The following is a 23,011-nucleotide window of genomic DNA, read 5'->3' on the forward strand; positions in this document are numbered from 1 at the left end:
GTCTTAAAATTGCCTGTGATTGCTAATTTACAAGGCTTTACGTTGCGTCAGAGTACCTCGGTGAATGTGACGTTGGCACTAACAGACTTATGTGAGTAAGTTTTCGTGTAAGAAGACCCAGAGATAAAATTGTAATTGTCAACACTGGACCCCTTCTTGTCTCAGACTATTTTCTGTGACTGGCATAACTCTCAGCAAATGTTTAGACTTGTAATTTATTTGATGATGATTTCCTTACTCTATTGGTTTTGTGATCAAATGGTGGTTCATTGCTTTTATCACCAGACTGAGAAGGTTAACTGAAAATATCCGTAAAGCATTGTATTTTTCAATTCAAGTATGGTAACCTTGTGCCTAAGTCTGGGCTTATGCAGTACAGAAAATGTCCATTGATAAAATTCGATAAAAAAGAGATTTAACATATTTCAGAGGTGCCTAACTTACATACCTCATTATCTCTTCGGGTAGATATTACTTTATTCAGCAACTGAATATAATTAGTGTATGCAAGACAGCCAGTTTTCACCATGGCAGTCTTCTTCTTTATCTGCATCTTTTCCCACTTTTATGTGGCGTCGATGTTTCAGACCAGCTTTCTCCATCTACCTTTGTCCCACACTTCATCACAGTATTATCTTAAATATAATCTTGATCCTAGAGTTATATGTTAAACAACTTATGTATTCAGGACAACCTTTTTGTTATGTTAACTTATGCACTCTTAAACGAAATCCTAATACCTTAGCTTTTGCTAACTTAAGTAAAAGAGACTAGAATTATCATCTCATTAGAAGCACATTCAGCGTTCACATCACTGGGCAGATAGATATCGCAGAGAGATGCACCTTTGAATGAAATTACAATAAATAAAAATAAAATCTACAACTATAACACTACCCTAAATGGGAAAAAGAACTATGGAGACGAGCAGTGAACGCTTTAAAAGACATAGCCAAACAAGTAACTGCCCGAGAAATTTTACCACATATGAACATTTAAGTCTTTCCCTTTTAGAATGGCTTATGTCCTAGCAGCAAATAATTATAGCTTAGTAGACAATTATAAAAAAGTGCTGGAGGACAAAATATTAAGGCACAGCTTCGCACAAACTGAACTATGATTAAGGCAATAAATGTCTTATTATTTATGTATATATCAGTAGGTATACATGCGTTCATAAATATATATGTATGTTTGTGTTTTTTTGAACAATTTATATATATCGTATATGTATATAATTATGAAAGGTTTAACACGTGTTAAGTAAATGATTTATACATCCGCTTTATATACACGTACATATATATATATATATATATATATATATATATATATATATATATATATATATATATATATATATATATATATCACAAAGTTTGTCACATATCTAAGTAGAGTACACAATCATACATACATATAAATATACATATCTTAATGCATGCTTTACAAAGTATTTCTCAAATGTTAGCACATTATGAAACCTTTAGTTTAGAACTTTTGATGAAAATACGTCATTGTTAACGACTAAGATAACAAACTAGAAATCTCTTCAAATTATTATTCTTTGTAATATAGCAAAAATATCATATCTCTGAGCTGAACAAAGTACAGGCCCCTGGCTCTATCTTGTCAAGGAGTCTCGCCAATCGTCGTCTCGCCTATTATCGGTTTGAACCGGATATTGCCATCCACGGGGAAGTGATCGAGGCACGAGTGAAACGCTGGTTCTGCACAGCTATTCCACAGCCCAGTTAGGTCTGGTATTTGATCTTTCGGTTTAGATGAACTCTTAGGGTTATAGTGCCTCCAATGGACCGCGTGCTTCAAGTACTCTGGACCATAGCGATTACGACTGTTCCTACCTGGGTTGCTCGTCACTGTAATCCATCTGCCATCAAGCTCTGCTTGTGTTGGTACCTTCTGGTACTCCACAGGCAATGTGATGCTTCTGTTGTACCGGCACGAGATATCAATGGTGGATACCTCACAGGCAGAGGTCCAGTAATGACCAGATATAAGTTTAGACCTACAACCTTTTTTCTCCATGCACTCAAACCCTTTCGACAACCAAACTTCCTGGTCTACACAGTTTGTAATTACATCAGTGTCGAAGTCCCATGGTAAAATGCCATCCATTTTCACTGCACCCAAAAGAGTTCCTGCTTGTAGCTCGTGATAGATCCCAAGTTCTTGGGCACATTCCTGAATGTAACCTAGTTCATTTCGAATCTTTTTTCTACAACATGGAGGGACCAGGAAAGAGGACACTGTCTTTATCAGATGGTCACAAGATATCTCTATTTCTTCACATGAGAACTCAAAGCTCTTTCCATCGAAAGAGTGTATGTTCTCAAAGGACCATTTTTTGGCAATAGTATGCCAATCCTTTCTGTTCATTGTTGGTTCTGAGTTCACGAAGAACATAACATCAGGACACGAGACTGCTAACTTCCCAGTTAAGCGAACATTGAGAAACCAGTCACGGTATAAGACTGGACCATCACCCATATTTTCTGTCATTGGAACTCTCTTAAGAAACTCAGTCTTTACAACGAATGGACCAAGAACATCATCACAGTACATACACTCTTGAAAAGAATGTTCATAACCTCGAGTATACTTTAACCAATAATTTTCCGCAGTCGTTTGTAGGCACCCATGACGCCAGTATCCATTAATGTTTCTGAACGCTCCAGACGCAACAACCACGTCCTCGAGGTTATCCAAGACCCGGACAAGGCGTTCTAAAGGCGATTGGGCATTGAAGTGTGATAGGGAATTAACTATTAATATATACGGAGTAGTAATAATATTAACGACCCTATTTAAAGCTGTTGCTTCTGTAGCATCTTTGCCAAAATCTTTCACCACGACACCGTCTGTGCGCGTAGACTCTGGTATGTTTCCAAATGCCACAACCACTATATCCGTATCATAATACTTCCTGAGATTTAATAATACATGATCTAATCTTGTTAATTCCCAACCCTTCGCTATCACAGTAATGGTCAAGACTTCCTTGAATTTCTTGGCGTTGCATTTCACTTCAAGGAAATTGTGCTCGTGTGTATCATCATATTCTCGCCCTTTGTAAACTTCCGGACAGACATTAGGTATTTCGTTGCCGACGGAAGTGTTCTCGTTTTCTGGCTTGGGGAGAAGCCTCGCTGTCACTCTGGGATCCAACTCGGCTATGACTGCCAGGAGCTCTTCGGCCCAGGCAGCGTCTATTCGGTTGTCAAATCCTGATAAAAGAGAGAGAGAAAAAAAACTGTTATTGAAACTGCATAGTTTTACACTAGCACGTAAACAGACGTGTTTGCTCATTCGTGCACAAACATACAGATTGGTGCATCATCAGACTCTCACACCAACTCACACGTGACTGTATATATATACAGTATGTATGTGTGTATATATATATATATATATATATATATATATATATGTATATGTATATACACACACACACACACACATATATATATATATATATATATATATATACAGAGAGAGAGAGAGAGAGAGAGAGAGAGAGAGAGAGAGAGAGAGAGAGAGAGAGAGAGAGAGAGAGAGAGAGATATTATGATAGAATATAGTTATATAAATGTATGTACGTATGATTGCATGTACATACAGTATATATATATATATATATATATATATATATATATATATATATATATATATATATATATATATACATACATATATATATATATATATATATATATATATATATATATATATATATACTGTATGTACATAGATTTATACATACATATATTCATTTATATAATTATATTCTATCATGATCTCTCTCTCTCTCTCTCTCTCTCTCTCTCTCTCTCTCTCTCTCTCTCTTATATATATATATATATATATATATATATATATATATAGTGTGTGTGTATTGTGTTTGGGCTTCTTTCCTGTCACGTCAAGGGAGAGAGAAAGTAGTCATACGTTGATGAGGGTGTTACCCGAGAAGGGGGGGGGTGAATCTGTGTGAGTGTGTGCATATCTATCTAATTTTTTATAAGTCCTTTTTGACGGCTCGTTACACTAGTAATAATAATAAAAATAATAATTTCTATTTTTCCATAAAAATGGATAATATTGATTATGATAATGGTAAAAATGATAGTGATATTGACAATAATTACCATGATAATGAAGTTCGTTACCAAAAAAGTACGGGAATGGTGAAGATATCGATTATTAAACCCTTCCACGGCTGAAGAATCCAACCCTTAAAAGGCCCTTTCTCATTAAAAGTTACTTTCCGAACTCTTCCAAGATTTAATCAATTGTTGCTAATAACGGGGTCCATACTATGGGGATATTTTTTTTTTAAAGCCACATTAGAGTTCATTAAAGATCTTACAATTACTTTCTGGTGTGTAGTTTTGTATGGAGGTATTACGTAAAGAATTTTAAGCAGACTTTATTAGTGTATTATCCCGTAATTTCACCCATTCCGATTGTGTGCGCGTGTGTGTATGTATATATATATATATATATATATATATATATATATATATATATATATATATATATATATAGTGTGTGTGTGTGTGTGTGTGTGTGTATGTGCATTTGATGGGGGTTATATGCTTATGTTAAATGCATCGTATTGGTATCTTGTAAATATGTATATAAGTGTGGATGCCTGTCTATTAAAACATCTCATACATGAATGCTTTTACTGTATATATAACCTGGTTATGAACAATATTTGAATAGTGTTCTTATACAGTTTGTGGCATTGCCCTCTAAATGATAAAAGTTGTATATCATACTTAAAAAATATAACAAATAAAAAGTATATATTAAATGAAAGGTGATTTATAATCAAATGCAACGATATTCCATCAGATCTCACCTGCTTGAAACTCTATCTGCCTTTGTACTCTTAAAATTTTCCTTGCTAGGTCTCTTCTGGTAGGCACTGGATCCACCATGTATGTTCGGGGAACTGAAAAAGAACATAAGTTTCGGTCAATAGATAAAGTCCATGGATTGAATAATGTTAATACTGTAATGATATTGACAATAGTAGTAGTAGTAGTAATTATATCAGCAGTAGTAGTGATAGTAACAACAACAACAATAATAATGAGAATACTAAAAAAAAAAAAAAATAAATAAAACACAATGTTCGTCAATAGATGTGTTTTTTTTTCTATTCAATATCTTTTGTAATGTACACCAAATTTTGACATGTCTTTGTTCAGTCTAAGGCCAAAATCATCTCCCCACTCGAACTTGCCGTGGCTACTCTTATTATTATTATTATTATTATTATTATTATTATATATATATATATATATATATATATATATATATATATATATATATATATATATACATACACAGTATATGATACTTTACTAATATGTGTGTCTGTGTCTATTTGAATATATTATATCATACTCTGTCTTTTACATAAATTTGATTTACGTTGTGAATTGATAATGGTTTTGCAAAGAAAAGCGTTTTTAGACATTAAATATCAACAGAGCTCTGTTACTCGACATTATTGAAGCATACGTTTTTAACAAATTCATTTATTGGTAATATTGAGAACCACGGGAGAAACAATTCAACGCTTTTTATCTTGCTCAGACTTGAGTAAAGGAATACACAGAGAGAGAGAGAGAGAGAGAGAGAGAGAGAGAGAGAGAGAGAGAGAGAGAGAGTCTTAACTGGAAAGAAGCAGTAGTGAGGGCCCTCGTAAAAGCTGAGGAGATATCGAGGAAACTGCAGAGAAAGGAGAAATGGAAACAAGACTTCGTTTTCGTAATTTTTTTCTTTTTTTTCCAGAAAACTTTGGGAATGGAAATGCCGAATAATTTTCAATGACTACTGAATGAATATTGCCATAGGGTAAATCATACCACGCTTGTGTGAAACTATATCATTAAACACGCTTTTATGGAACTATTTTTTTAAGCAAAAGACTTTGGTTGGAAAGGATGGGCAGTTTTAGGGTTTTAACATCAAAATGACTGAGTGGAATCTCTCTCTCTCTCTCTCTCTCTCTCTCTCTCTCTCTCTCTCTCTCTCAACTCAAAGTTCTTATTTATCACTAATCACTTGACACTAGTTCCATTCATATAGCAATGATTATATAGAAAGACGAAATGTAGACTCATAACATGTGTAGCCCTCGTACTTCTGAGAACACTTACTCTGCCTTTTGAGTTAATCATGAACTTGTCTCGGGACTAAGCAGCAAACTTACTGTAGTCATTTACAATTACGGTGTTATAAAGATCTTGTAATCTTGAAAGGAATTTTTTTTTTATTAAGTAGCATGACTTAAAATTTGAGGTCATTACAGATGTAAGTTATTCATTATATATATGTATATATATATATGTATGTATGTATGTATGTATAAATGTATGTATGTATGTATATATATATGTATATTATATATATATAATATATATATATATATATATATATATATATATATATATATATATATATATATATATATATATATATATATATATATATATATATATATATATATATATATATATACTTGCATATATATGTACGTATGTGTGTGTAATGAACTATTTAACCCATTTGAAATGGCATCATTGATTGATATTTAGAATTGATGAATTTCATGATGAAATCTAACATAAGTTAGGACCATTACAGACTGTGAAATCTTTTCAGACAGGTGTTCAGTCAGATTATCAATCATGAACCATGAATCATCAACAAATGCGTAATACCATGTAAAGCCGAAAGTTATCCAGAAATTTGAAAGATTGTGGTGAATCATTTAACGAAACTGTAAAGAAGGTACTCTAAATACTATTGTGAATAAACGAAAAAGTGTACCTTTGTGATCCTCTTGATGCAAAGAAACCGTCGAGTGACCATCCTTTCTAACCCAAATCTTTAGCTTAATCAAAATAGTTTCATATAAGTGTCGTATGAGATAGGATAAGCCTGTGTCATTATTCAGTGTCATTGAAAATTATTCAGTATTTCCATTCCCAAAGTTTTTTCCGTTTTAAATTATAAATCATCTATTTGCATATTTTTGTTCGTTTGTTTTAAAGATCTACGAACTAAAGATGAGTAAAAGCAATATATTTTATATATTTTTAATTGAAATAATTTATTCTTAACTAGATTTCGTTGTCAAATTTACTTTTAAAATCTAGTATTAAGGAAAATAAAAGTTATGAAATATCTTGGTTATCTCGGATTGAAATAACTTATTCTTAACTAAATTTCGTTGTCAAATTTATTCTTAAAAATCTAGTATTAAGGAAAATAAAGTTATGAAATATTTCGGTTATCTTTGATTGAAATAAGTTATTATTAACTAAATTTCGTTGTCGAATTTATTCTTAAAAATATAGTATTAAAGAAAATAAATTATGAAACATCTCGGTTACCTTAGAAACCTACGTAAAATTATGTTACTCCAATACAATAAATAAAATCCTAATCATATTACCATTCACATGTATCGATTTGGTACGTCGCAAAATTTATTGCACAGACAGTAATATCATAAATGTTCTTTTGAATGCTAAGGCTAACTTAACACTGCATTAGAGCAGATCAATAACCACATTTCTTAACACTGAACTAAGGGTTGTCACCTTTTTTCCAACCGGCAATTATCGGAATAACTATTATGGCAACTCTATTATTTTGATGTTCAATTTTGGATTGTTACTGGTTAAGACAAATTCGTTACTCGATTGTGCTTCAATGGAGACACCAATTACTTCAAATTATTTGGACAATTACACAGTAGGCCATTCTCTCTCTCTCTCTCTCTCTCTCTCTCTCTCTCTCTCTCTCTCTCTCTCTCTCTCTCTCTCTCTCTCTCTCTCTCAAAATTATATCATGATTATATCCTACATTCGAACCTTATTTTAGCCATTATTCACGATTTGTTTTTAATTCATTATCATCATCCCCGCCTACGCCTATTGACGCAAAGGGCCTCTGTTAGATTTCGCCAGTCGTCTCTATCTTGAGTTTGTAATTCAATACTTCTTCATTCATCATCTCCTACTTCACTCTTCGTAGTCCTGAGCCATGTAGGCCTGGGTCTTCCAACTCTTCTACTGGCTAAATCCATAGATTCATTGGTTAGATACATATTAGGATAACCAGTTCCTTGTGATGCGCAGTAATTTTTCATTATACATTTCCAGTTTATCTTTTATTCATATTTTTCAACAACACGTTAAGAATGTATAATTGAGTAAGTGACTGAAAACTTTAAAAACTTGTATCCTTTTCCTTGTCATATTTTATCCAAGATACGAATGTCCTAACGTTAGCTTGATCTATTCTGTTTTACTCATTCAATTATTGGGTGTGCTATATGCGTGTGGGATTTATGTCGCGGAGTTATTTCGTTACTATAACTTACTACTTCTCTTTAATAAGTACTAAGCCACATCAGACTCTTGTTTCATACATAAGTCAACCGAATATAAGCTGATGATATCAAGGCTTTCATATCAATATCGATTCTTTTTTATTCATAATTCTTTCAGAAAGTGAAAATAAAGTAAAGAATGTTGGAAGGAATATATGAAATTGTTCAGGTAGGGACTGTCGTAACGAAGTATTATTAGTTTTCAAAATATATATGATCGTTAAAGTTAATTGAATTTTTGTGCTATCAATTGGAATACAATATGTGGATAATTTTATTAGCGTAAAACAGAAAAAGGTTGTGGTTTTTTATCAAATTTATTTGCGATTGTGTTCTACGCTATTGTATTTTCAGCTATATATTGCTTTTGTAGTAAAAAAATGCTATATTTTTTTATATGTGAGGCTTATGGTAACCTCATTACTTTTCTGAAAACCTATATTTATTTATGTTATTTGTAAATTTATTTGAAGAAGCGGAATCCAGTGAAAGAAACGGGATTTAGACTCTTAGCTTATAATTATAATTGTAGTGTAAATAAATGATAGCTCCACATACACTTAAGGGTACTATTAAAAGTCATGCAACAGAGAAAGAGCTTACTTTTAGCTTATAATTGTAATGGTAGAGTAAATAAATGATAGTTCCACCTATACTTAAGGATACTATTAAAAGTCATGAAACAGAGAAAGAGCTTAGATATTGGAAAGTGAGTAAATAGCCTTTGAATATTATTAATTGTTAGATATTGACAAGCCTTTAGAAGTGGGTAGGTAAATTCACAGGCACCATTTCCATTATATTTTTTTCCCCCGCAATTCTTGTTAAAGAAACTGTTAAGAATACGCCCATTAAGTATATATTTTCTCTTAAAGGTTTAAAGGTCCCCCATGAATGGCAAAGGCAATGGGACAGTTGACAATGCCCTAGAGAGTTACCATATGTACATATGATTAGCGCGCAAGCCTCTATCCGTTACAGAATGGTTGTAATGAGCACTTATATAAAAGGCTTATGTGATTCATTTTTCTATTGTTTGGTTTTCTCCATCTCGTTGTTTGTTTAGGTTTAATCTTGCTCAGTGCGAGACCTTGGATTTTACTGCTTCAATGCCTCTTGCTTCAACATTTAGGTACATTTTATCATTCGGTTTCATTTATTCTATTGGGTGTATTTTGTCTTGGGTGACGTTTAGTACATTAATATTTGCTACAATTTATATATTGTTTACATTTGGCTTATAGTGTTAGGTAGATTAACGTTTCATAGAAAACATTCCAGTGTCAAATAATACATTAATAAAAAAACTTTATAATTTATTAAGTTACTTTTCTTGGTAATGTTGAGCTCTGATGCAAGTATATGTTACATTTATGATTTGTAGTTGATATGCATTTTTTAAAACTGCTTTGAATTATAATGCTAGCATACCAATCGCTATCGTGAATAAATGAAGAGAGTTGCACTTGACATCAGACCTCAACTTGAGTATGAACCAGGAGTTGCAATATCATACGGAATATTGCATAAAACGTTACCCTTTTGGTATGATTGATAGTTAGCTGATATGAACTTAAAAGGCCTGTCATTAAAATATAAGATAATATTTAATCAAATTGTCTTAAAATCAGAAAATATTGGTAATTTTCATTAGTAAAAACTTATATTTGCACTGAAAATGAAGCCTGTTTTGTTTCCAGAATATTGCAAAGATTCCAGTAACACTTCATTCTATGAAATCTTGCGTTTATCATATTACACCACAGTAGAGAAATGTTGACATTAATTTGTTATATTGTAGTCAGTGAAATAAATATTAAAATGTTTTATTGTAGTCAGTGGGATAAGTTTATTCATAACTTTAAGCTTTTATCTTATTTAATGTTTATTAACTGGTGGATGAACAATTGTACGCAATGAATTTATCACCATAAAGATAGAACATATTTTATAATCTGACTTTTCTGCTTTACTGTTTGACAAGATGGTTAAATTAAAGGAAAAAGATGTAAATTGGTTTGGTAGACGATTTAAGAGAAATATGGAAATATATCTAATTAAAAAAATCCTGAAAATTGAATCAACTTTAGTATTTAAATATAATATTCAGTCGATACCGGTTTGATTAATTAACAAAAATTTTTTTTCCAGTGAATGGATAGAATCTGAATGACGAATGCAACACTATATCCACAATATCGCTAAAATTCTCGATATTCGATTGGCATTAATAACAAAAAAGCTGCTTCACCAGTTACGAAATCAAGTGCAAAAACTAAGAACACGTCTGAACTCATTGCAATGCCCGCGTGTAAGACTCAGGATGCCTTCTATCTCATATAAAGGTAAGGTTGTACTCAATTTTTCATATACATTAAGCTTCCGTCAGTTTTATGCCATTTACACACCGGACATCGGGTGGGATGTTGATCATTCAAGTGATTCCAATGTTGGGTGGTTTTGACTAGATGTTACATGGCTGAATACTGTGAAATTCTCAAACCTGGAAACTTGGCGAGGTATTACTTCGAACTCAGTAGTCGATGTTGCGTTTGCTTTGAGCAAGTTAATCCTCTTTGTCTTTTTATATTTTGCTTTATGAGTATATATATATATATATATATATATATATATATATATATATATATATATATATATATATATATATATATATCTGTGTTTATGCATTATACACGCTTGTATTCATTTATCAGCATGGTGATATTTTCTATTGATATAGTGGTTTTGTTTACTTAGCATTTCATAACATTCGAGTTACCCATTGTGAATAGAATCTTGTAGAGCGTATCGGTAGTTTTTCACTCCAGTGAAGATTGCAAGGTTCAATCCTCCAATATTTGCACACACATTTATATACTAATATATATATATATATATATATATATATATATATATATATATATATATATATATATATATATATGTATATATATATATACATATATATATACATACATATATATATATATATATATATATATATATATATATATATATATATGAATATATACAGTAAATGCATACGTATTAAAACCCATGGCCTCTATGCAGGAAAACTCCATATACGGTAGCTTTACTGTAAGTTTTAGTAAGTCAATTTTATACTTGCTTATTCACATCACTTACATTTCCGAATTTTTTTTTAGTATGATTGATAGTTATTTGATATTAACTAAAAAGGCCTGTCATTAAAATATAAGATAATACAAGTATTTATTCACATTGTCTTAAATTCAGAAAATATAGGTCATTTTCATTAGTAAAAACTTAGATTTGCACTGAAAATGAAGCCTGTTTTGTTTCCAGAATATTGCAAAGATTCTAGTAACACTTCAGTCAAGGAAATTTTGTGTTTATCATATTACACCACAGTAGAGAAATGTTGACATTAATTTGTTATATTGTAGTCAGTGAGATAAGTATTATTAAAATGTTTTATTATAGTCAGTAGGATAAGTTTATTCATAACTGTAAGCTTTATCTTATTTAATCTTTATTAACTGGTGGACGAACAATTGTACGCAATGAATTTATCACCATAAAGATAGAACATATTTTATAATCTGACTTTTCTGCTTTACTGTTTGATAATGTGGCTAAACTAAAGGAAAAAGATGTAAATTGGTTTGGTAGAGGATTTAAGATAAATATGGAAATATATCTAATTAAAAAATCCCTGAAAATTGAATCAACTTTAGTATTTAAATATAATATTCAGTTGATACCGGTATAACTAATTAACGAAATTTTTATTTCAGTGAATGGATAGATTCTGCATGGCGAATGCAACACAATATCGCTAATATCCTCGATATTCGATTGGCATGCACAAAAAAACTGCTTCACCTGTTACGAAATCAAGTGCAAAAACTAAGAACGCGTCTGAACTGATTGCATTCCCCACTTGTAAGACTCAGGATGCCTTCTATCTCATATAAAGGTAAGGTTGTACTCAATTTTTCATATACATTAAGCTTCCGTCAATTTTATGCCATTTACACACCGGACATCGGGTGGGATGTTGATCATTCAAGTGACTCCAGTGTTGAGTGGTTTTGACTAGATGTTACATGGTTGAATACTGTGAAATTCTCAAACCTGGAAACTTGGTGAGGTATTACTTCGAACTCAGTAGTCAATGTTGCGTTTGCTTTGAGCAAGTTAATCAACTTTGTCTTTTTATATTTTGCTTTATATATATATATATATATATATATATATATATATATATATATATATATATATATATATAGATAGATAGATAGATAGATAGATAGATATATGCATTATGCACGATGTGTCCAATCATCAACATGGGCGTCTTTTCTTTTTCTATTGATAGAGTGGTTTTGTTTACTTAGCATTTCATAACCTTCGAGTTATCCAGTGTGAATAGAATCTTGTAGAGCGTATCGGTAGTTTTTCACTCCAGTGAAGGTTGCAAGGTTCAGTCCTCCAATATTTGCACACATGTATATACTGTGTATTTATATATATATATATATATATATATATATATATATATATATATATATATATATATATATATATATATATATATATATATACATATATATATACATATATGTACACTATATGTATGTATGAATTTATATATGTACACACACACACATATATATATATATATATATATACAGTATATGCATACGTATTAAAACCCATGGCCTGTATGCAGGAAAACTCCGTATACGGTAGCTTTACTGTAACTTTTGGTATGTAAATTTTATACTTGCTTATTCACATCACTTATATTTCAGAATTTTTTTAGCATCACCTTTCATACGTATGCACTGATGAGCAGCTGAAATCATTACGTCTGGTTTTCTGGCTTCGGCCGATCCAAAATTGTGATTGGTTTTCTAAACGATTTCTCCATTCTATTACTTTTTTATTTTCTTATACGTGATTCTGTAAAGCAATATTGAAAGTTTCGTGGGTGGATACTCTAGATAGCTTAAGTTTAGCTCCCAGTTTTGTCGTTCATGCCATCTGGTCGACCTTTAAAATTTTAAAATCAAATTGCTTTAATGTTTTTTTTTTAATATTGGTTATTTGAAAAATCTAGATGTAAATATTTCTCACAATATAAGTTGAGCATGTAAAGCATTGAAAGTTAACTTCCTTACCATTCTGTGCAAGGCCTTTTGTTAGTACTCATTTATAAGTTTATGGAGAATATGATGGATTTCTGTTAGAGTTCAAGTGATGACCTTTGAGCATTCCCCAACTTGGTCTTTATCTTGCCTATGACGGTAGGCCTGAATAGGAGAGGTCTCTCTACAGCCTAGGTATTTCTACACTCGAGCGGCATTCATTGCAGGCACTTATTCATCACTATAGGTAAGGGGTCTTTGAGCCTGGTGCCAACAAGTATTTCTGAAGTAGTGCACTCATGTATACTTCTGGTTCAAGGGGATGTTTTCCATCTTCGTAAAACCTGTACTAAGTTAACAGTCTACCTCTTGTAGTTGCCACCACATCAGTATCATCTACAGAGGTTAAATATGTTTCAAGCGACATCATCTGGAAACTCAAGAGTACGTAAATAACGCGATCCAGCGCCTTGTTGAAGAGGTGCGGTGACATTGGGCGTCCCTGCATCAAGCCTCCCCTTATTTGGAAAGCCACATAATTGATCTACACACTGGTTGCTCCATAGTGATAAATAGTTATCGGTCCTGCCATCCAAATGACTTAGAACTGGTGACTCATTGATTCAAAAGCCTTCTTAAAATCAATAATGGGAAAGCATAAGTTCTTTGACAGTCTTTTAATCTGGCTAATGAACTATTTCATTAATGAATCTTATCATTGATCAGATTTTTATTCAACTCGCATTATCCTTCAGTATAAAACCCTTTTGTCGCAGAGATAGTAAATGACCCGTCAATGATTGAATCAGCATAGTAAGTATCCCTCTTATTATTGTGGAGGTTAGTTATCAGCTGGAAATCCCTCTCCTTTTGGTAACGTCCCTGACTGGTGATCACCAAAATGAGGTTCGAGTCCCTCTCAGACTTGTTATTTACTATAGTGTCTGCAACCTTACCATACTTGTGAGCTAAGGTTAGGGGGTTTTGGAGAGTCTATAGGTCTACCTGCTGAGTTACCAGCACCCATCGCCTGGTCTTCTCTTGTCCTACCTTGGATGGAAGGGGGCCTTGGGGGCTAATCCTATGTATATATGGTCAGTCTCTAGGGCATTGTCCTGCTTTCTAGGGAAATATCACTATCCCTTGCCTTTCCACTCATGGGTGGCCTTTAAACCGTTGGCAGCAATGTCGTCCTTTCTTGATTCTGTTATCCTTAACTAAAAAGGGACCCGAAGACTCACCTATATATATATATATATATATATATATATATATATATATATATATATATTTATGACCGTGAAGAGGTGTAATAATAACACGAAAGCGCTTGTCCAATCTTCGTTTCCTTTTTCCTCCCGGCCTGCTGTCATCTTGAGACATCGCACGTTCCAGCGATTTGTCATTAATATATATATATATATATATATATATATATATATATATATATATATATATATATATATATATATATATATTATTCGTTATTATCTATAACAAGACGACCCACTTATTGAAAAAAATAGAAGACTAATAACTTTGAAGCGAAGTAAACTGGGGTGACATTCCCCATGACAAATGACGGAAACCCGCCATTAGGATCTACGTTTACGATTGATTGCTGGCGTCGGGGATACACGTCGGAAGGGATGGGGAGAGAGAAACCCGATCTTGTGTCCCCCTTTTTCATTTATTTCCCCTTTCCCTTTTTTTATTTTCTTTTCCCCGCCGCTCCTTTGTGGACGATAAGTGGTGAAATCTGAGATCGTTTTTTTTCTATTTCTCTCCTTTTGTCTGTTGATTGATCGAGCATTAAAAACCTTATGTCGTGGAGATTTGTTGTCGATGTGAAAGGTAAATTGGAAACCCTTCATGAAGTGTTTTAAAGACTATTAATTGAACGAGCGAATGGTGGAAGCCACATGTGGAGGCGCAGGTAATCATATATTCTCTTCGAGTGCAAAATTATTATTATTATTATTATTATTATTATTATTACTTGCTAAGCTACAACCCTAATTGGAAAAGCAGGATGCTATAAGCCCAGGGGCCCCAACAGGGAAAGTAGCCCAGTGAGGAAAGGAAACAGGGAAAAATAAAATATTTTAAGAAGAGTAACATTAAAATAAATATTTCCTATATAAACTTTAAAAACTTTAACAAAGCAAGAGGAAGAGAAATAAGACAGAACAGCGTGCCCGAGTGTACCATCAAGCAAGAGAACTCTAACCCAAGACAGTGGAAGACCATGCTACAGAGGCTGTGGCACTATTCGGGATTTATCGTTACTTCTCGCCAAATCTAATAAACAAAGACAATAATCTTGTGAATAACGATGATTGGCTACTTGTATTGAAGTGAGTTTTTTTATATTAATGTCTTTCATTGGGTGCATGGAGAAAGGCTATCTTCTTCACCCTAGGGGTTAACTACTGCACCGTAATTGTTCAGTGGCTACTTTCCTCTTGGTAAGGGTAGAAGAGAGACTCGAGCTATGGTAAGCAGCTCTTCTAGGAGAAGGACACTCCAAAATCAAACCATTGTTCTCTAGTCTTGGGCAGTGTCATAGCCTCTACCATGGTCTTCCACTGTCTTGAGGTAGAGTTCTCTTGCTTGAGGGTACACTTGGGTACGCTCTTCTATTTAATTTCTCTTCCTCTTGTTTTGTTAAAGTCTTTATAATTTATGTAGGAAATATTTTAATGTTACAGTTCTTAAAATATTTTATTTTTCCTTGTTTCCTTTCCTCCCTGGGCTATTTTCCCTGTTGGAGCCCCTGGGCTTATAGCATCCCGCTTCTCCAACTAGGGTTGTAGCTTAGCAAGTAATAATAATAATAATTTGACGATATTCGACAAGTGATTAACGGCGATAGATGGGAAACTTGGAGCAACACCGACAAGATTAGTTATGAGAATAGAGTTGATTGATGGAGTAAGTTGTTGATTAATGCCTCTTGTTTTGTGACGGTCAATGGAGCGGATGTGGAGAGACCTGGTATTCCTGCTTATCGTGATGTATGTATTGTCACTTTTGGGATGAGAGAGAGAGAGAGAGAGAGAGAGAGAGAGAGAGAGAGAGAGAGAGAGAGAGAGAGAGAGAGAGAGAGAGAGAGAGAGGTTATTTTGAATATAAAGAAAGAGGTTAATTTGAATATATATATATTATATATATGTGTGTGTATATATACATATATATATATATATATATATGTATATATATATATATATATATAATTGAGAGAGAGAGAGAGAGAGAGAGAGAGAGAGAGAGAGAGAGAGGGGTTATTTTGAATAATAAAAAGAATTAACATCAAAATAGAACGCACGAATTGCACGTGTCGTCGATAAAAATTAATCCTTATGAAACGTTACTTCAAACGTATCATAGAAACGTTACTTGAAACGTATCATAGATGAATAATGTATTAAAAGACGCCTGATTCGTCCATGAATTGTCAAATTGCTTTTGAGTTCTACGATCAAAACTCTTGAATAAAGGACTTTGAGTTTGTGTTTGACTTCAAACGTCGTCGTGCAACCGTCAAAGTATAGCCGTTCGGACGGAAAAGGAGTATTAATCGTGTGATTATTAGCAAAGAACGGTGACGTCAACTTCGGCTTCAGTGCTCAAATATAGTTGATGAAGACTTTTGAAGTTGTAGGTACAAATGAGTATTGCTCAGGTAAACGTAGTTGCAAAGGCCTTTCTTTATCAAGGATACAGCTTCAAAGCAACGCATTGCATATGTCCATAAGATTTGGTATATTGTGGTGGCCTGGTGGTAGTGTCCTTGTATGGTGATTGCCAGACTGGGGTTCGATTCCCAATCAAACTTGTTAGTTTCTTTGGTCGCTGCAACTTCACCATGCTTGTGAGCTAAGGATGGTTTGGGGGAGCATAGAGGTCTATCTGCTGAGTCATCAGCAGCCATTGCCTGGCCCTCCTTGGTTCCAGCTTGGGTGGAGAAGGGGTTTGATCGCTGATCATATGCATATATGGTCAGTCTGTAGGGTATTGTCCTGCTTGGTAGGGAAATGTCACTGTACCTCTGCCATTTATGAGCGGCCTGTAAACCTTTAAACCCATTAGATTTGTTACATTAGTAGAATCGGTGGAACTTTGAGATCATGTGTGAAACTTAACTGCGTATAGATAGCTAAAAAATAAATGCATGAACGTAAAGAAATTGTAGGTATGGTATAAACAGCTGCTAACTAAGTAGTACTTGCATGTAAATACAGTTTTTATAGATAAAACCGATTCTTCAAATGTAGCTCACACAAACATTTTTACTAATTTTTTTTTAATGAGGAGCGTTTGCACTGACTCGCAGGGGTGGCCTTTTAGCTCGGAAAAGTTTCCTACCAGCTGATTGGTTAGAATTATTTTGTCCAACCAATCAGCTAGTAGGGAGCTTTTCAGAACAAAAAGTGCATCCATGCGAGTCAATGCAAATGCGCCTCATTAAGATAAAATTCAAAAGAAAGATAAAGAATAATTTTCTCAGTATTATTTCTAATGAAAGTGTGCAAGCATTGTAACTTCAACGGTCTTCTTCTTCTTCTTCTTCTTTTTTTTTTTTTTTTTTTTCGGACGAAAATACTTGGTTAAATCTTGGCTGTGTGTTGCATTAAGGGAAGGGTGGACACCCTGGGGCTTAAAAGCATGCGACACATCGGCCAAAAATGTTGGCCATAAAAGCGGACATGAGTGACATTCAGACACTGTATTTATCTTATACAGAGCGTCGTTCTTCCCTTTACCTATCTATCTATCTATCTATCTATCTATCTATCTATCTATATATATATATATATATATATATAAGCACATCAGTGAGTGTGTGTGCATGTCATATTCTTCTCCCCTTATATGGCCAACATTTTTGGCTGGTGTGTCGCGTGGTTTTAAGACAGAGAGAGAGAGAGAGAGAGAGAGAGAGAGAGAGAGTGAGAGAATGTTGATACACATATCTATCTATCTATCTATCCATATCTCTCTATATTATATATATATATATATATATATATATCAATAAACCACAAAATATTTCTTGATATCGAATTCGTTTTGCCTCGGGATCAGAGACTTAAGGGCCTTATGGTAAAGGGTCAACTGCCACCTCAGTTTAGACGAAGTCTTTGATCCCGAGGTAGAGCGAATTCAATAACAGTTATTTGTGGCTTATTTGAATAAAGAAAATCATATATATATGTATATATATGTATATATATATATACAGTATATACGGTATATATATATTATATATATACGATATATATGTATATATGTATATATACTGTATATATATATAAATATATATATATATATATACATATATAAATAGATATTTATATATATGTTTGTATATATATACGGTGTATATATATATATTATATATATATATATATATATATATATATATTATAATATATATATATATGTATATATATATATATATATATATATATATTATATATATATATATATATATAAAGTGTGTTTATTCCTGCCTTTATTCTCTTGTGTTTAAGTGATATAAACGTATGTTTGTTTTTCTTGTGGAGAGAGAGAGAGAGAGAGAGAGAGAGAGTGAGAGAGAGAGAGAGAGAGAGAGAGGAGAGAGAGAGAGAGAGAGAGAGAGAGAGAGAGAGAGAAGGGATACCTTTTTAATATCCTCCTCAAGTATTTGGACATTATATTCCATTTGATGATTTTGTTTTGTATCTATTTAATGCTTCCAAAGCAATTGCATCCTTGATATGCTATTCTTCCTCTACGTAACTGGGATAGAATACGAGGAGGAAAATACTTAAGTCACTGAAATGGTGTGTGACGGTTCTGATAACCTCATCTATATATAGAATAGAAAAATAAAAGTATCTTTATAGAATCAATTAAACTTTTTATAAGTTAGGTTTTATACACAAGGCGAAAGGCGAATATTAGGATTCTTATTAGTTTCAGATTTGGTTTTATATTATTATTATTATTATTATTATTATTATTATTATTATTATTATTATTATTACTACTTGCTAAGTGAAAACCCTAGTTGGAAAAGCAGGGTGGTATTAGCCCAAGGGCTCTTACGGAGAATAGCACAGTAAGGAAAGGAAATAAGGAAAAACTACAAAGAGGTTTAAGAAAAATAATAACATTAAAATAAAGTTCATACATAAACTAGAAAAAACTTGAAATTAACAACAGGATAAAAACCTCCAAATAACAAGAGGAAGAGAAACAGGATAGAATAGTGTGCCCGAGTGTACCCTCAAGCTATGAACAGACTTGACTATTGCACTGTTTATGTATTGTTTATGCTATCATCAGCAGTATTTTAGAGCATTCTAAATACTTATAACGGTTGATTACTGCATTTCTGTCAACACTTCATTAAAGCTCAGAAGAAGGAGGAAAGGCGTATAAGATGCCGACTCTCTCATTTAATTAAAAGTTGTATTTAAGGATGAATTTGAAACTCGCTTTCAGAGGTCTCACAAAAAGTGGCCTTTTTATTCTATCGATGTTCAAGTCTTACCCGTTAAATTATTCATCGTGGTAACATTCACAACCTAGCCCATCTCTCTTTCTCTCTCTCTCTCTCTCTCTCTCTCTCTCTCTCTCCTCTCTCTCTCTCTCTCCTCTCATCTCTCTCTCTCTGTGGTAGAAGGTTCGGTCACGTGGTAAAAATGAAAGATGATAGGTTTTGCGTCAAGAGTATATAATTTTGAAGTACTGAGAGGAAGACAGAAAGAAGTGGGTAGATTAAATGAGTCTTCTCTCTAGGTGTATAAAGGAGGTTAGGAGCATCCACGGTCAAACAGTGTCTGTCGGACAAACTCTGTTACAATATCATAAAGCGAAGGAGTATGATGCCACTAGCGTTGATAACAGGGAAGTTGATATGGTAACATTGTACTAGATGAATTTGTCTACCATACTTTCTGCTTCGTTCACCAGGCAAAGGCAGGCAGACAATTTTCGAAGATGATGTCCGTTGGCAAGATATAGGTGTTTACGTCAATTTCAATCATGTGAGCTTGAGAAACGAGTAATTGTTGTTAGCTTTAAGTGGGGTGCATTAAAACAATGGTGCACCACGAAATAAAACAGAACCAAGAAAATTGCAGTATGCAGTATGATTACTATTGCCCTCTGCAAGGACAATGGAATAGTGCAAAGACAAAGTGGACAGACAAGACGTTTAACATTTTAAAGGAACTTCAAATTGGTTATTAATCAGACTCGCAACTATTTGCGGATGGGACCCAAACACCTACGTTGTATTGGCGGAGGTAAAAACTTATGCAACTAAGCGGGACGCATGTATGAAGGGAAACATTTCTTCTGAAGCACGTTTCTAGGTAACATAGAATCATATCTGCCTGATTTAGAATCATAACTCAAAAGTGAAATGAGAATGTTTTTATTTTTAACATAAAATGTATAGACTAGCCTACACATTCCTAGAAATAACTATTTTGGATACTGGTCATACTTCGCATTCTCTGCTGTTAACAAAATTTAGAATTGTGTCAGGGATAAATATAAGATGCTTATGATTTGTTTCTCATGTTCTGAGAGAGAGGAGAGAGAGAGAGAGAGAGAGAGAGAGAGAGAGAGAGAGAATATCATACAATTACGCACTCTCCTCATGACCAAACATTTGCTCAGGCATATGAGAGATTGGTTGTCCATAATGAATAGCTGCTTCACTTTTATTTCTATCTTTATAAACACCTGTTTTGACATTCCTTCTGCACGGTACAGTTCGATTAGAAACAGCCTCTGCTATCCCGATGGCAGCTTTCCTCCAGAACAGAATTGCAGCCAGCCATGTTTACCAGAACAAGTATATCCTAATCAACAGATAAAGTTTTCCGGTAAACAAGTATAACTACGTCGTCTCCCTCCGGACGGTGTCCGAAGTTCGGACTCCACGAAGTTAAATGAACACGGACAGTGTCTCGTTATTGACGTCATCAGCGCTCCTTTCTGCTTCTCATTGTTAACTGGTAACAATAATTGGTTTTCGACGGACAGTTTCCCCACCGTCTGGACGCGCATTCATGTTGCAGAAGTTTTCTTCACGAGGTTCATCCTCAGTTGTGTATTGACAGCATAAACTTGGCGGTCACTATTGTCAATTTGTATTCAAAGACCAAGCTCCTGTTATGAGAAAGGACTTGATGATAATGATGATATAATATATATATATATATATACATAACATATATATTATATTATAATATATATATATATATTATACAGAGAGAGAGAGAGAGAGAGAGAGAGAGAGAGAGAGAGAGATTATTAAATTCTATTTACTTACCAGCATTAGCCATACTTGGTAAAGTTCTTCATATTTAAAGATTAAGTTTTAGAAAAAACCCATTTATAGTTGGACGCTCGTTGCAAGATCTCTTACCGTTGAAAGGATGTGAAGCATCGAAGAAATTGATGAAGATGGCATAAGATGCCCACAACAACCAGGGCCAAGAAGAGGAGAAGGCACGTTCGATGCCTCTGCAGGGGCCCCATAGCTGGATACCTCATGTTTCAGGAATCCTCTCAGGAGCAGCGGTGGTGGACGTTTAGGACGAGTCGAAACATAGCTGGTCACGTGATGGGATTAGGAATGGTTCGCATTTGCAAGAACTGGAGGGCAAGAGTGAAAGACCATTTTGAATGGCAAGGGTCAACAGGTGGCGTCATTGATTGCGCGGTGTGGGAAGGGAGGTGGTTCTTTATTGAATGGGAGTCGTTCAACGACCGCTTTAATGTATACCGCGAGGTTATAAAATGCTAAGTGGGAATCCGGTCGAGGGGGAATCTTCTATTGGGTGGAGGGATTCCGGAAGAATTTATTTGAATAAGGGAAGAACATTGACGGAAGATGGGTTGCGGTCTTACTCAAAGAGGGGTTGTTGATGGCACTTTCTGTGATAAAGATTAAAGGCGTAGTAGTGGGTGCTTTGGCAGGCACCAGTTGCACAGCCACTCTACATCAATGCGTTAAGGCCCTTCGTTGTAACTGTGGCTGAATTATCACAGCTTTTGGCAGTTAATCAGTAATAGGAACTTCATCTTTGACGAGGGGACGTTCCCGCGAAGGCATCGACAACCAGGATCTGCATTGTTAAATATCTTGAATGTCTGTCGGAGCCTGGAGGTCAAGTTTTCTGCGCTGGTTCTCGGAATCTGCAAAAGAAAATGGACGTGGTTAGGAATCAGGGAAGAGAACTAATCTTCATGACTGTATCTGCAAAAGTGATTAGACAAGATTAGGAACCAGCTGTTGATTTTAAAGCTTTTTCTACATTCAGTCTTAGTTTTTTCTTTGAGAGCTACACATTGGTTAGGAAGGATTATGTCTGATTAAATTTAACATGAAACTTTTACTCGTAAATATCTATTATTTATTATTGAA

General features: G+C 33.8%; 1 pseudogene; it reads right to left on the minus strand.

The window, feature by feature from the left end:
- Positions 1 to 1,377: 1,377 nt before the first annotated feature.
- LOC137637557 (uncharacterized) lies at positions 1,378 to 22,778 on the minus strand (annotated as a pseudogene).
- Between the last annotated feature and the right edge of the window lie 233 nt (positions 22,779 to 23,011).

Source organism: Palaemon carinicauda, unplaced genomic scaffold, assembly GCF_036898095.1.
Source record: "Palaemon carinicauda isolate YSFRI2023 unplaced genomic scaffold, ASM3689809v2 scaffold846, whole genome shotgun sequence".
NCBI lineage: Eukaryota > Metazoa > Arthropoda > Malacostraca > Decapoda > Palaemonidae > Palaemon > Palaemon carinicauda.